This window comes from Aquila chrysaetos (assembly GCF_900496995.4).
Source record: "Aquila chrysaetos chrysaetos chromosome W unlocalized genomic scaffold, bAquChr1.4 W_unloc_5, whole genome shotgun sequence".
NCBI lineage: Eukaryota > Metazoa > Chordata > Aves > Accipitriformes > Accipitridae > Aquila > Aquila chrysaetos.
In genome coordinates, this window is record NW_024470325.1 from 282,670 (window position 1) to 299,382 (window position 16,713).

At 52.0% G+C, this 16,713-nt stretch overlaps 1 pseudogene; it reads right to left on the reverse strand.

Moving 5' to 3' along the window:
• Positions 1–9,868: 9,868 nt before the first annotated feature.
• Positions 9,869–10,806, reverse strand: LOC115337606 (annotated as a pseudogene).
• Between the last annotated feature and the right edge of the window lie 5,907 nt (positions 10,807–16,713).

Genomic DNA, 16,713 nt, shown 5'->3' on the forward strand with positions numbered 1-16,713 from the left:
TCACTTCTGACTGGTCAGCAGCAGCAGGGAGAGAGATACTCTGAGGTCATGAAGGTCATCAGGAAGCCGCCCTCAACAAGACGACACATTTGGGGAGGTCAGGAGGAGCCTGGGCAAAAGAAATGGGAGATCTGGGGGAGGGAAGAGGGGCTTGACCAACAGACACGAAAGATTTTGAAGAGGTAAAATGGGTTAAGGGGACGTTGCTGTGAAAACACTGACTGTGAAAACATTCCTGTTAAGACCCTACACTATCTCTAACTAGTAAGCTTAAGCCCTAACCCTACCCCTAAATACTCCTACTCCCCCTGACAGTAATCCACTGTTACTAACCTAACTGAGCTTAGGCTATCGCTAACCTCAAAGCTTACATCTAAGCCAAATCCCAAAGCCATAACCCCTTACCCTTACACTTACCCAGTTGCTCAGCCTAGCCCCTAGCCTCTACCCCTAATATTAACATGTTGGCCTTAATCCTAGCCCTCGCCCCAGCCCTAAACAAACCCTAACCCACCATGCTAGCCCGCACCTTAACACTAGCCAGGGAACCTCAGCAGGACACCAAACTCTCTCCCTAAGCCTTTGCCTAATCCCCAACCCTGAAAGGTGAGCTCTAATCCCTAAGATCCAACCTCAACACCGAATCCCTGAAGCTCTCTTTCCCACATTCTACTCCCCTCATCTTGGTCACCTCTCCTCAACTTTACGTAAGCTGTTTGGCCCCCTGGGACTGGGGCAGGGATCGTGAGGTCCCAGAACAGTCGCATGGCATTGGGAGAGGAATGTGAGGTGACCTGTATCTGATGAGCTCGTAGGCCACAAGGAGGAGATGGGTGGGAATGCTATGGTAAGATCAGCTGTGCCTCAGGATCTCATGGGACAGCAGGGGGCACAAGGCTGGGAAGGTGGCTGCGAGGTCCCTTCTGTCCTTGGAGTTGATAGGCCAGCAGCAGGAGCACGGCTGGGAAAGGGACTGTGAGGTCACTTCTTTCTGAAGGAGCTGATAGGTCAGCCCTTGACTCATGGCTGGGATATCTGCTTTTACCCTCACATCTGCCAGTGTCTCTGACAGGCCAGCAAACCATGTTGATTGTGAGAATCCCTCTCCCTAAGTACCTGGTAGGCCCGTCCAGGAAGAGGGCTCGGATATGGGTTCTCACACCTCTTCTGCCTGAGTACGTGACGGGACAGCAGCAGGCACGTGGCTTGGAAGATCATGGTGAGGTTACTTCTGGCTGGTCAGTTGACATGCCACAAGAAGGCTGATGGGTTAGGCTATCACTCTGACACCAATTATGTCTGAGAAGCTCATAGGCCAGCAGGAGGCACATGGCCATGAAAGCGAGTGTGAGGTCATTGGAATCTCCAATCTCTTGGGGTCATTGGCCATCAGGAAGACACATGGCTGGCATGTCGGCTGTGGCATCACTTCTGCCTGAGAATCTGACAGCCAGCAGCAGGCACGTGCCTTGGTTGTTGTTCTGTACCTGGAGGTTCTGGTTTGTTACGTCCCCAGTAAGAAGGGCACGCAGCCTCGGTGCAGGATCATTTAAAATACCATTTGAGAGAGCAAACACTACAGTGAATAAGGCCAATTACATACAGGGCTGTATTAGGAGGAGCGTGGCCACCCAGGCAAGGCTGTTCTCATCCCTCTGGCCTCGGCACTGGTGTGGCCACATCTGGACTAGTGTGTCTGGGTGTGGGGTTCCCCGGTCTGGAGGAGTGGGGAAGAACTGGAGCGGTCCCAGAGGACATCTGCCAGGATGGGCGTTGGGGCCTCTTTGGAGAGGCTGAGGGACTTGGGCTTCTTTAGCTTGGTGAAGTGGAGGCTCAGGGCACTATGGTAGTAGAGTGCACCTACTTAAAGGGTGGCTTCAGAGATGATGGAGCTTTTCTTGGTAGTGGGAAGAGAAGGAAACCTGACAAAGTGCAGCTTGGAAGGTTCAGACTGGGTGTGTTGAGAAAGAAATGTCACTCAAAGGGTAGCCTTGTGGTGCAAGAGGTCACCCAGAGAGAGCCCGGATCAGCCCATGGCGTTGTGTTTCAAGGGAAAACCAGCCAGGCTGGAGAGACATCAGCGAAGGAACAGAAATGCTGGGGTGAGAGTTAGGTGAGAAAGCAAGATGGACATCAACAGCCTGAAGGGGAAGAGATAAGGCATGGGACAGGTTATGACAGCCTGCAGTAGAGATAGCCAAGTGCTCTGGCAAGGCTGAAAGGCTGAACAGGTCCAAGGTATTTCTTGTCTTGGTTTTGTCAGCTGCCTCTGCCACCAGGGCCTACCAGGTAAAACTGGTTTTGAGGCTCTAGACTTGGTTTCTTCCTCACCTCTGCTTGGGGAGGCTGGGAGGTGTTGCACAGTTTTCCTACGCTTGGCCTTGCTCACCCTCACATCCTGCTGACCCAGGAAGAGCCCTGAGCCATGCATGAGGGACAGGATCTGCCTTCCCAGGGCCTGAGGATCAGGGCTTGGCCTTTCTGCTGCATAAAACAAACCAAGGGTTTTCTCAGCATTACAGCCACCTGCACAGTGCTTTTGCCTACCTGCAATCACAGCCTCCAGTTATCTGCTCTAACGAGTCCCTGGGGAGTCTTTGTCAGGAATGGCCCTCAGTGGGGCCCATTAATGCTTCAAGGCACTTTGCTTCTGACTTGGACTTCTTGAGAAGTTTCTTTCAGTCTGCTCTCAGTAGCTGAGGTTCATGGGCTCAGCCTCAAACACACCATGGGGCTCATTAAGATACAGAAAGCCCTAATGAGCCTTGTTTCTTCCTGCAATTCTCTTCAAGTCTTCAAGACTTGTACAGCTAATTAGAAAAACTTCATAGTGTAGTTAAGGAGGAAGATTTCAAAGTGCACCTATACCCATGATTTTTTTCTTTTAAAGGGTAGGTTTTCTTACTTTTCAGTTTAGAGAAGAAGTGATGATGATCCAGAGTGTCTCCTCTGGAGGTCTGGACAGCTAGGAAATGCAGTGCCTTGAGGTCTGACACTGTATGGACACCCTTGCTCCTCACCTCTCAAACCTCACCACTTCTGACCTTGGCCACCTGGGGCTTACATCTCTGTTCCTTGCCTCAGACTTCTCCACTGATCTCTACAGCTGGAGGTTACAGCTCCATTGCATCATCTCCCCCCTGCTCTCCTTAGAGAACTGCCTGCACACAGGCCCAGAAGAATTTTTCCTGTTTACAAGCAAAGCAAGGAAAATCATGATGAAGTTTCATAAACAATAAGTCACACTCCTCAACCACATGCGACGTACAAGCTGCCCCTAATGAGGCTGCCTTTCTACAAGGGACAGTCTTATGAGAAATGTTTGTGATAGACACTAAAAAGTTAGAGATAAACACAATTAAAGAATTGGCTAAAGAGACAATTAGGCTACTGGAGGACAGGCAAGCTGTTAGCTCCCTGAAGTTCAAAGCAGCTGCATAGGGGAGGGGTATCTTGATGAACAAAGAGTACGGGAAGGAGAGAAGTGGAGCATAATGGAAAGGGCCTTTGCCTAGGCAGTCTGCATCTGAAAAGATGACTTTCAGAAATGGTCATTGTGTCAGGACACGTGTAAGTATATGAAAGACTAGAGAAACCAAATACACAGTAAGACAGGCAGAATAGTGGTAAGGAAGTTACAGGGGAGGACTGATATTTCTTTGGAATGTCCTCTGTAAGGGTCATGGAATTGGTAGGGGTCTCTTGAGAGTGAAGGCAAACCAATGTTGCACCCATCTTCTAAAGAGGCCAAAAGTGCAACCCAGGGAACCACAGGCTGTACAAGGTCACTTTGATGAGGAGCGTGCCATTGAATGACTCCTCATGGGTGACATTCCTGGGCACCTAAAAAAGGACAACATTGGCATGGACTTCCCAAGGGTAAATCATGCCTTGCCAACCTGATTGCCATCATGATGAAGGAAGTGCATTTGTGCACGAGGAGAGCACGGTGGATGTTGTTTACCTGCACTTCAGCAAGACTTTTGGCACAGTGTCCCTCAATATTCTTCTACTCAAGTTAGGACAGTACGGTCTGGATGGATAGACAAAGAGATGGGCAAAACACCAGTTGGATGATGAGGCTGAGAGCACAGTGGTGAAGGGGCCATACCCTACCTGGAGGCCAGTGGGACATATTGGCGCATTGTGGGGCTGCACAGGGGACTCTCCTGGGCGCTGTGCACTTTAACACCTGTATCCATGACCCGGAGGAGGCAACTCTCACCACGTTTGTTGATGGCACTATATTGGGAGGACCATTCCTGTGCCTTGGGATGCCATTCAGGGGAACCTAACAGGCAGAAGGACTGTCCTGTCAGGGGCTTTGTGAGATACAAGAAAGACAAAGGCCAGATCCTGTGCCTGGGATAGACCAATACCCTGCAGTGGCAGGGGAAGGGGACTGCCTGGCCAGAGAGCACCTCTGAGGAAACAGCCCTGGTGGTGCTGGGGGACAGAAGGCAAAACACGATCCAGCAGTGATCCGCATGATCCAGGGCTACCTGGTAGCAGAGGTGGCCAGCAGTGTCCTGGAGTGTAGAAAGAAGAGCCTCGCCAAAAGAGTGAGGGAAATTATTGTCTCCCCTGCCCATCACTTGTCAAGCCACCTGTACACTACTGTGTCCATTTTTGGGACCCTGGTTCAAGTGTCCTGGGTCTGGCTGGGGTGGGGTTCACTTCCTTCGTAGCAGCCCCTATGGTGTTCTGTTTTGCATTGGTGCCTAAAACAGTGTTGGTAACACACCAGCATTTTAGTTGTTGCTGAATAGTGTTTGCACAGCGTCAAGGCCGCCTCTGTTTCTCACTCTGCTGCCTCCCAGAGAGTAGGCTGGGGATGGGCGAGAAGTTGGGGGGCAATGGGACACAGCCAGGCCAGCTGACCCCATCTGACCAAAGGGATATTCCATACCATATGACGTCATGCTCAGCAATAAAAGCTCGGGCAGAGGATGAAGAAGGTGGAGTTTCCTGTCGTTCAAGGTGTCTGTTGAAGGGAGACTGGCTGGGTGTCAGTCTGCTTGTGGGAGGTGGTAAGTGATTGCCTTTGCATTGCCTGTTGGGTTGGGTTTAGATTTGTTTTAATCTTTTTCCATTCACCTATTATCTGTATTTATCCCAACCCACAAGCTGCACAACAGCTCCATGCAGCAGCATGGGTAGAGACCTGGCCAGCTAAGGAGTGCTCTGAGTAGGGCCTGGGCAGAAGGATGATGCCGTATGAGCCAGTGGGCCTCCCATTTCAAAAGGAGAGTGGAGAAACTGGAGAAGGTCCGGAGGAGGTCTGCCAAGGTGGAGTGAGGGGCTTAAGGCACGAGCTGTGAGGAGAGTCTGAGGGAACTGGGCCTCTCCAGCCTGCTGAAGGAGGCATGGGGCCACCTAAGAAGAGCCTCCAGCTACCTGGAGAGATGGTGGAGCCAAGCTGTCTTCTGCAATGGCCAATGATATGACAGAGGCAACAGCCCCAACTTGCCTCTTGGGAGCTTTAGGCTGAGCCTGAGGAAAAATAAAATGGACTAGGAGGAGTGTTGTTGTGATCTGCACCTTTGGAGCTCTTCTTTGCTCTTCAAAGTCACAGCCAGCCTGGAGGCTGGACTAGACACTCCCCAACAGTCTCTTGCCCACCAGCCCTTCCAGGAGCCTGTGCTTTGCCACACGCTGTACAAGAAGAGATCGAGTTGGTGGTGAGGGTCCCTACATCATACGCTGATCAGACAATTCAGGGTGGAAGGGAGCTCAGGAGGTCTGTAGTCCAATGCCCAGCTCCAAGCAGGGCCAGCCCTGAGGTCAGACCAGGTTGCTCAGTAAATGTCAGCAGCCACAGAGAGAGTTGACACATGACCCAGGCATCTAGGCCACCATTACAGAAATGGAGATGAGGCATTTGACCAGCTCCCTGAACACATCTGTGGGTATCCCACGCCTCCTAGACATTCCTGGGAACATCCACATTCTTGTGCACAGGAGTGGGTTCCTTATGCAAGTTTCCTGGCATATCTGCAGACCAATGGGGGTGCTTTAGGCTGCAAACAGAACTGAAAGAAAGCCTGTGACTGGGGTCCTATCAGCTTACTTGCTACAAGAGAGGGAGATGGAGGGATCTCAGAGCTTCCAGGTTCCTGCTGAAGATTTAAGGCCTCTGAGACAGCAGCAGAAGATAACAGCTTTGAACTGGCATAGCCTTTAGATCATCTCACATGTGATGGCTCTGCTCCCCCATTTCAATCATTGGCACCTGGAAACCACCCCTGCTTTTCCTTCCTCTCCTCCCAAAACCTGACCAAGGGATGACAGCAAGAAAGGAAGCAGAAAGGCCCTAGGCCTCCATGAATCAGCTGGGGTCTGGCACTTGGAGGGCCACAGAGTCCTTCCATTGTGCAACCCATAAAGAATCAAGCTGGGAAGTGAGCCTGCAAGTCCGAATCAACAAGGTCCATGGACAGGCAAGGCTGCGCCTATGGCTGTGTCTGGAGACCAGTAGCCCTACAGCATAGATCAAGCTGGGGCTGAAACTCAGGCCTAGGCTACAATGTTCTCCTGGGCCCATGGACAGAGGTGTGGGTGGAGGTCGCAGGTGATGCTGCCCAGGGCCCTGACACTGCCATCTTGGACCCCACCTGCCAGTGCCCTCAATAGGCCAAATTCTCATTCCCTGATGTGCAGGGTCTGCTCTCTGCTACTCTCCTTCTTCCCATCCTTGGGGATCTGGGAGACCCCAGTTTCATGGTCACTATGGCCAAGGCTGACACTGGCCTTCACATCCCTGAGCAGCTCTTCCTCTTCTGGGAGTTCCAGGTCCAGGTGAGCATCAGACTGGATGGCCTATTCAGAAGCTGACCCACACAGAAGCTCCCACCTTATCAGTTGTCTGTCTCATTCAGAATGTCCGTATATATCTGAGCTGCCCCTACATCACACAAGGCATCCCCCACTTCCCACCCTCTTTGTCGGTCTCTCCCAAGCATGTTGTGCCTCCATTCACCAAATAACCCGTGGGAGCTGTCCTTCCTCACCTCAGCTTATGCCACTCATGTCACAGCTCTGCCATGGTACACAGCGCTCCCGCTGTCCGTGCCCCAGGCGGTGGGCTTTGATGTCCATGAGGACTGCAATACCTCAGGTGTGGCTCCAGGGCCAAGGGCAGACTTGTCACAAGGAAAGCTTCTACCAAGTGATGGGAGCCCTTGTCTAGAAAGGCTTTGCTTCTCAGCAGAGGCATGCTGGAGTAGATGGCAGGTGGCAACATCACGATGAATGAGGGTCCCACAAAGAGCAAAAGCTGCAGTCCCCAAGGCCAGAGAGAAAGAGGCCTGGGCTGTGCAGCCCTGGCAGGAGAGGGGTTTGCTGCCCCAGGTGACTCTGCAGCACTCTGGGACCTGTGCCAGAGGTGAAGCTCATCTTCAAGAAGGACAAGTCCCTGGGGGAAGACAGACAGCTTGTGATCCAACCCCACTGTGGACATCATGCTGGGGGTCGACCAGCTAGATAGCAGCTCCACAGAGAAGGACCTTGAGGTGCCAGAGGACAAGCAGCTGAGCCTGAGCAAGCAATGCACCCTCATGGCAAAGGCCAACAGCCTCCTGGACTGCATGAGGAGAAGCCTTGCTGGCAGATGGAGGGAGGTGATCCTTCCCCTCTACTCAGCACTGCTGAGGCCACAGCTGGAGTGCTGTGTCAAGTGCTGCGCTGCCCAGTGCATCATACTTGTTGACCTACTCAAGCAAGTGCAGCAAAGGGCCACAAAGCTGGTTTAAGGGACTGGAGCATCTTTCCTAGGAGGAAAGGACAAGAGATGTGGGACTGTTCAGCCTGGAGAAGAAAAGGCTGAGGGGGATCTTATTAATGGGTATAAAATTCCATCTGAACCCAGGAAAACACCGTTTGACTCTGTGGGTGGTCAAACACTGGAACAGGCTGCCCGGAGAAGTTGTGGAGTCCCCGTCTATGGGGGTCCTCCATACCCACCTAGATAAGGTGCTGAGCAACATACTCTAGCTGAGCCTTCCTCAGCTGAGGGGTATGAACTGGATGGTCTCCAGAGGTCCCTTCCAATCTCAACATCTCTGTGATTCTGTGAGTATAAAGGAGAAAGGTAGGACAGAAAAAAATGAACACCACATAGCCTTGACGACCGATATTGTGTGATCCCATGGAGGAGACCCAAGCTGGAAAAGGGGAGAAGTGTGAGGAGGGAGGAGCAGCAGAGTTGTTCTGTACTGACTATTAACCCCCTCTTCACCGTCCCCCATGCTCCTCTTGGGGCTCGGATGAGTAGAAGAACTTGGAGCAATGGAGTAATTTGAGCCCTGGGGAAAGTGTGAGGGCAATGGACTTGAATAATTTTATCATTGTTTCTCACAATCCAAACATTTTTACTTGGCATAAATTAAATTGGTCTTCCCCAAGTCAACCCTTCTTTGCCTGTGACAGTAATTAGTAAGTGATCGCCCTGTCTTCATCGTGACCCAGGAGCTATTCCATCTTATTTTGTCCCTTTGTCCTTTTGAGTTGGAGGTGTGACTGGGGAGCCAGGTGGGTGTCTGGGTGTTGGGCAAGGCTAACCCACTACAGGACGACCACCTCAGGACTGCTGTGTCCAGTGTGGGGCTCACCAGCACAAGGAAGACCCTGACAGACTGGAGAGAGAGTTGCAGAGGCCAGAAGGATGGTTGGGGCCTGGAGCACATTGTATACAAGGAGAGGCTGAGAAAGCCGGGGTTAGGAAAAAAGTCCCTCAGAGCCAAACACTGGAGCAAGGACCCAGACTGGTTGGTGAGATCTCTATCAGTGGAGATTTTCAAAATCTGTCGAGACAAGCACCTGATGTAGCCGGAGGTGTCTGAGAATGGGCTTGGCTGAGAGTCTGGCTGTGGCAAGAGCTATGGGACTTGATGTGTAACGAGTGTTGGTAGGAAACTGGTTCCCTTTGTATTAGTAATGGCAGTAGAGCTGGGTATCCTAGAGACCTGGAGGAAGACAGGGGTGACCATGCAGCAAAGGTCCTTCCTCAGGATTGGGCTGTATGGCCACTCACTCTCTGGCTCTTCTGTGTTCATATTATAGGCGATCCCCAACACTGAACTGCATTTGCCCCTTCTGTGCCCCCACCAGCCCCACGCCCCAGGGCAGCATGACAGTCCTGGCCCTGGAGCTCCTCAGCCAGCTCTTGCATCTCTCCAGCCCCCTTCCCCTGTGCCAGCTGGGTTCCTGCTGCCTGCCCTTTGATTGCAGAGTCCTCCTTTCCCTGTGAATACCTGGAATTAACACTTTTGCGTGATTCCGCCTGGGCAATCTCTCACTTTGTGGAGCTCCGGTCACACCCCAGGCACACGCTGCCCATGGAGATCCCCTGGGATGTCCAGGCAGCTACAGATTCCCCTCCTGGAAGACGTCTTCTGCCCTGTCACATGTGGGAAAGGACTGGGTTTGTACCTCAGTGACCATTCATCATCTCCACTGTCACCAGGGACTAACAGGTGAGTTCTAAATCCACCCCTCTAGCAGGTCACAAGGTGACAATGAGCTTTTTGCCCTTGAAACCATGGATCAATAGGCCTTTTGGAGGTGCAGTATCACGGGCCTGTTCCTGACACGAGGTTTGGAAAAACAGCCCCACCATCAGGCAGTGCCCAGGGAAGATCCCTTTTTATTACAGAGATGCTATGAGGGAGTCAGCTTGGACCCAGTGTTACAAAGACACATTTCTATATGGTCCTCCAGGTGAGACAGAGGAGGTTCCTGCTTCACATGAAGTATGGGAAGTCCAAGTATTGGTCTACGAACATGAAACCCCAAATAGCAATAACAACAATGATAATAAATCAAAGCATGGGCCTAGTATGGGAATCACTTGTGGAAGAAGACTGGAAGTTTACTGGTATTGAAAAAATGTCCATGAAATCACTTTCCTCAGAACATCTTTGAGCTCTTTGTTTCTCATGCTGTAGATGAAGGGCTTCACTGCTGGAGGCACCACTGAGTACAGAACTGCCACCACCAGGTCCAGGGATGGGGAGGAGATGGAGTGGGGCTTCAAGTGTGCAATCATGCCAGTGCTGACATACATGGAGACCACAGCCAGGTGAGGGAGGCACATGGAAAAGGCTTTGTGCCGTCCTTCCTCAGAGGGGATCCTCAGCACAGCCCTGAAGATCTGCACATAGGACAGCAAAATGAAAACAAAACACCAAAATGCAAAAAAGGCAGTGATCCCAATGAGCCCAAATTCCCTGAGGTACGAGTGTGAGCAGGAGAGCTTGAAGATCTGGGGGACTTCACAGAAGAACTGGTCCACAGCATTGCCTTGGCAGAGGGGTACTGAAAATGTACTGGCAGTGTGCAGCACAGCACTGAGAAACCCACTGCCCCAGGCAGCTGCTGCCATGTGGACACAAGCTCTGCTGCCCAGGAGGGTCCCGTAGTGCAGGGGTTTGCAGATGGCAACGTAGCGGTCATAGGCCATGACAGTGAGGAGATAAAACTCTGCTGAGATCAAAAAGGTAAAGAGAAAGACCTGAGCAGCACATCCTGGGTGGGAAATGGCCCTGGTGTTCCACAGGGAATTGGCCACGGATTTGGGGACAGTGGTGGAGGTGGTGCCCAGGTCAAGAAGGGATAAGTTGAGGAGGAAGAAGTACATGGGGGTGTGTGCAGGTGATGGTCGCAGTCTACGGTGCTGATGATGAGGCCATTGCCCAGGAGGGCAGCCAGGTAGATGCCCAGGAAGAGCCAGAAGTGCAAGAGCTGCAGCTCCCGCGTGTCTGCAGATTCCAGGAGGAGGAACTCAGTGATGGAGCTGCTGTTGGGCATATGCTTCCTCTGGACACGGGGGACTGTGCAAGGAAGAAGAGGCAGTGACAAGTTACCAGAAACATCTCTGAATAAAACCAAAGATATGTCTCATAGACCCTCCCCCTCTCACACACACACCCTTTTTCCTTCCTCAGGAGGAACTTTCATTCTGCCTCTGGTCTTCAATTTCATTTTCTGTGGCTCTGTGTGCTGGAGCAGGGCCTCTGCCCATTGTCTCTTGAGGAGTCGACCCAGCCCCACCGCAGTGGGTATATGGGAATGTGGCAGGGGGCGTGGTTTGATATTCAGAATATGTCAGATAAAATCACTCCTAACACAGGAGGGCTTGTCAGCATCTGCACTCCCAGTGTTAAAGAATGTGGGTGGCAGAAAGAAGTTTCAGGGGCTTTGGGTTTTTTTACCTACTTCCCCCATCCTGCCCTGTGAGTGTTCTCTGAAATCAGAAATCATGAGCTGAGACATGAGAGGCAAAGGGTTTCCCTGTGGCTTTGTGAGGAGTGAATGGAACTGGTTGGGCTTGTTCCCAGCTGCCCCATGCTTGCAGTTTTCTCAGATGGAGGGTGATCACACTCCCATGGTACCAGTAAAAGCCACCAGACACTACTGAAAGGAGAGGGACCCACTGCAGACCACTAAATGCCTCACCCTTTCTCAAGGTCTCAGCACCCTGTTTCTAGCCAAGGACACACACGGCTCATTTCATCAACCCAACAGCATTTCCTCAGTCATAGATAACATCTCTGCCCCTCTCTCTGTGGGCTTTCAGATAACAGAAGGATGCTATGTGAAGGATTTTCATGCTTAAGAACAGCTCGCAGCTTGGAAAGCCACCCCAAAGAGATAGCCAAAGTCCTAAAGATTACATTTAATCCAGGGAAAACCAGCTCATTCCCCAGCCCCACAGACTGCATTGCCCACAGCCCCACAGGTGAAAGCTGGGACACCTCCTTTCCATGGACACACCTGCAGAGGAGGACCCACAAGGTCAGTGTGTGCCTCTGCAGCTGAAACTCCCATTCCCAGAGAGCCTGACAGCAAGGATGAAATAACAATAAAAACAACACAGACAACTGGAGAAACATGGGAAAATAGAGTGAGGGTCTGGCTGAGCGAGGCAAGCAGGGAGGCAGCTGGGCACTCAGGAAAGTTCTGCTGCCTCAGGTGTTCAGACCTCCTCCCAGACACCAACATTGCCAGGCAGATGCTCTCAGCCCTGAGCTCTGCAGAGGGAAATGGGCACGCGGCTGGAGAGCTGCACCCACGGCTCTGCTGGAGCTCTGGCTGCTGAGGAGATGGTTCATGCCTTGGGCCCCCCAGCTCTGAAGGGCAGAGGCTTTGATGGGAGGGAGAGGAGCCAAGGGGGCTTGCTCAGAGGAAGGGGTCTGCACCGGAGGGGATCATACCGAGTTTTCCGAATTCTCCCTCCCACAACATTTTTGCGTTTTGTTTCCTCTCATTCCCTGACCATATTCTTGCTGGCTGGAGATTTTCCTCCTGGGAGGTGTTTCCCTGTGCCATTTCTTTTCCCTGTCAGCACTCACAGATCCCATCCCGATCTCTGTGCGCTCCCCCTGGCTCTACAGAAACCTGCCTGTTTGCAGGGCACTGGCCAGGCGCATGCTCCTTTTTGCAGCTGGAAAAGGGCAGATCAGAACAACCCCGAGAGGTCCAGCAGAGGTGATTCTGGTGTTGTCCATAGGCAGGGGAGTGGCTGAAGGCATTTTAGGAAGCTCTTGGCAGACCTACTGATCACTCAAAGTTGCAGTTCAGGAGTCTCAGGGACTTGTTGAAACTTGAGTGCTCCTTTTCCACTTCTCCTTTTCTCTCCTCCCTCTCTCTCCCCTCTGGAATTGGAAACTGAGAAGACAGACTCAGGAAAGCTCGTAATCTTTATAATAATCCCTGCCTTGTTCTTCTCTTTGAACTAACCTGTTTGGAATATTCTGGGGGTGATTGGCAGCTCTGAGCATCCCTGAACCACGCAGCATCTTCTCGGCCACAGCAGGACCCTGCCCATCCCTGCCCCACCAAGATTTGCTCCTTCCACCCACAGCTTCTCCCCCTCTGTTGCTGGAGTTCCCCAGGCAGGCTGAGTACTTACCCTGCCCAGCAGCAGACTCCCTGCCCCAGCACAAAGCTTTTCCCTGCAGCCAGAGACTTACCCTGCAGAGGGCTGTGAAGAATTCTCTTTGAATCAGCTCTTTGCATCCTCCCACCCCAGACCGCCTTTGAACTCTCAGTCACTCCTCTCCCCTCGGTGCCTGCAGGCAGTGCCCTCACCCCTGCTGCGCTTTGCAGAGGAGCTGCTCCTGGGCAGAGCTGTCTCTCTGCAGTGCTGCCCGCTTGCCAGGAGCTCCCTCCATGCCAGGAGCCCAGCCCAGCTCAGCAGCAGAGGACCAGCCCGAGGCAGCACTTTCTCTGCCCCCTCTGGGCTCCCTCCAGGTGTCCCTGGGGCTCCAGGGGAACCTGCTGGGAAACAGCCTGAAGCAATCACTGGTGTTCCCTCCCTCAGCTGGGGAGACACACTTGTTCCCAGCACTGTAATTTCTCCTATGAGGAAAAGATTTGGACATGAGAATCACCTTTCCTTGTTCCATCGCTACACCCAGACAGTGACAGGCAGGGAGCTCCTTTACCCCTCTGAGCAGAGGGTTTCAGCTGAGTCAATGGAGGCATCTCATCCTGGGTATGTAGTCCTGGTGCTGGAAGGGGACTCGGCTCCTTCCCATGCCTGCCACAAACCCGCAGGAGGTGGGATTCCTCTTGCCTCGGTTCAGGCGTGCACCAAATAGGCACCTGCATGTGAGCTCCTCATCTCAGCTCCCTTGCTCATCAATGGAGAGGGATGCTAGGAGTGAGGTGCAGATGTCTGGTTACGTTTGAGGTGTCAGAGGTGGTCAAAGGTCTGTGCAGGTACCTGCAAACTCAGATGGAGCAGTTCATCGAGACAGGGCAGCATCTGGAGGCATCCTCTTGGAGGCTCTAGGGAATTTCCTTTGGCCATCTGAAATGACAGCTGATGCCCAAATTTAGGGCAGCCAAACTCATTATGTTCAGGGCAGCTCACAGAGTTAGTCATCGGAACACCTGGAGCCCTGTGCCATAGGGAGAGCTCAGCCCCTCTCTTTCCCCTTCTCCAATGGGAGAACTGGGGAAAAAAAAAAAATCAGGTCTCTCTCTCCATCCCTGGGTTTTCGACAATGACGTTGGGGAAAATGCATCTGCAAATGGTAGAGGGGAGAGCTGGGGTGAATGCTTAGGCCTCAACCCTATTTACGTATGCAAGATGAACAGATAAACCAAGCGTTTCCACCAAAGAAGAGGTAGTCCATACACTTTTCTTTTTCTCCCCCTTCCCTCTGTACAACAACGGGATACCTCACTGCAGCTCAAAGCCTGAGGAGAACAACCATGCTAAAACTTTATCGGGAAAATAAATGTGGCAAAAATTCCACTGCCTCACAGAAGAGACTGCAAGAAAAACAGAGAAACTTCCAGAATTGCTCTCAGCCCTGCTCAGAAAAGATGGAGGGAGACAGCACGAGTAGGAGTAGCTACACTTTAGACCAATCTTGTAAAGTCTCTTGTCCACTTCTATGTCAAACGGGCAAACTCACGACATTTTACTTTTTAATTACGTTTGTGTTACAACAACGGGTGCATGTCTTTTTAGAGACCATTAAACCAGCAGATGGGATCTTCCTGAATAGCACCTTTCATGTTAAGTGGCGATCAAATGCCGTCCACCTGCTTTGCATTTAGCTCAAAGGCAGCCTTGACCTCTCCTAAGTCAATATCCCTCAATTATGACAGTGTGTACAATTCATCGATTCTTCTCAAAATAACTGCAGAATACAAATAACGTCACAGCATACTTAAATATGCTCTTTAACTCAACACTGTGTAACTTATCTATCTAATAAATAGCGCAGAAAGCAGAAGCAGTCAAAATGAAAATCCTCCAGGTGACTGACTGCCTGCTCTTTGGGCACTTTCCAAAGCAAATATTCAAGTCAGTTGCCTTAAATCTTTTCACAACTGATCCACAACACATCTCTTATTTGTAGTTAGTGTCCCGTAAAGATATAACTATCACCCTTAAAAAGTGACATACATTGTCAATGAAGGACCTGAGCCATTTACAGTTCTTACGCGCCACGTATCAGTGTTTCTTTATTTATCTTTTTTCACGTGGATAAGATCAGACAGGCTTTCTTTGCAGCCGTGGCAGGAGTCTGTATTGTCATGGGAACAAAGGCCGTGGCACCTTGGCTTCACTGAAACTCAGTGAAACCTCCCACCGACTTCAAAACCTAAACCAGATTTTTACCACCAGCCTTTGATTCCCAGCTTGTGTCTCATAGAAATAAATTTTCCTCGCACCTTCATAGACAGAGGACTAAAATAGAGCACTGTTATACTTTGAGGCATGGGACATGGGCTGCTGGATGGTTTTGGAAGTGAATGGCGATTGGGAAGCACAGCGTGGGTGCTTGAATTACTGCGGCACATAACAAACAGAGGATGAGTTTACACAGGAACGTGACAGCCTTACGAAGTATTCATGGATCTGCTGTCGTAATGTTGATGTCCCACGAACTGAGGACAGACAGAGTCCAATGCATTCAATGCTGCCGTTACTCAGTGTGGCTAGTGGGTTTGCTGGTCATTACGTGTGGTTACTTCTGACTATCAGCTACCTAAAGAGACAAGTAAATATGTGCTGCGTCTCCTGGTTGAGACCTTACCAGCCCTATCTCCTCCCCGTGCTAGCTTACACCACCAGTAAAAATGCTGGTCTTCTCGTTATGCAGAAATAAATAAATACCTGTCCTGTTATCAGTCACTTCTGATAGTTGTGGGCACTTACAGGGCGACAAAACAGGGGTGCCGGAGCCTGTTGATCCAAAATGTGCCCATCTTCATTAAGAGTTTGTCCCTGCGAACAGAGGTACCAGCCATTCCCTCTGCTGTTTGGGGCACTCGCGTCCTTGAAGAGTGCAGCGATGGCAGATCGCGTGAGTGTCACGACCGGAAAGGACAGGTCCATCAATTCCGGATTGCTGGAAAAGGTCTTGCTTGGCTTGTGTGAGCCAGGCCAGCAGCTTCACGCAGTGGCTGTCCCCAGTCAGAGGGGAGAGCTGAACCACTTGCGTACAATCCCACGCTGCCCCGACCCCACGCTGCCCAAAGGGTGCTGCCCCGGGCCCCCAGGATGGTGATGTTTGGGACAGGAGTGTTGTGAAGGAAGCTACCCTGGAAAGCCAGGGATAGCTGCAGGGCAGGCAGAGGGAAAGGGATGCAGCGCCCCTGCGGAGGCAGCTCCATCACGCAGGCTGCTCTAAGCCCCACTCCAGCAGGACTCCTGTCCCACCAGGCTTTCCCAAAGGAGAGCAACACCCCGGTGGTCAGGCTGTTCCCCGGGAATGCCCCTGCCTCGGGGCTCCAGCTTGTCCCCGGGGCAGCGGGAGAGCCCCAGGTGCGCAGGGTGCCCCAGGACTTGCTCCTGCCCGGTCCCCCAGCACTGCCCACCTCTGCCAGCTGCTGGGGCTGGAGGGGAGCCCAGGCGTCCAGGCTGCTTTAACCCCCACCAGAGTCTCCCTGATCGGGCGCTCTCGTGAAGACCAAGCTTGCAGAACGGGTTCCTGGTGCCAGGGGCCCTGGGCAAACACGGCTTATCAGAGATGCTGCAGGGACAAAACATCCCTCCTCTTGCCAGGGCAGCTCTGTCCCCACAATTAGCTCTGAGTGGCTGCCTGCGGACAAGTGTGCGCTTCATCGTGTCCCCCTGGACAGCCGCGTCCTGCTCAGGGACAGCACTGGCCTGGGCCGAGGATGAGGGCATTGAAGGGACATTTGGCCAAGGGCCAGCCAGGAACAGGTCTGGAGCCAGAGCCTTGCTGG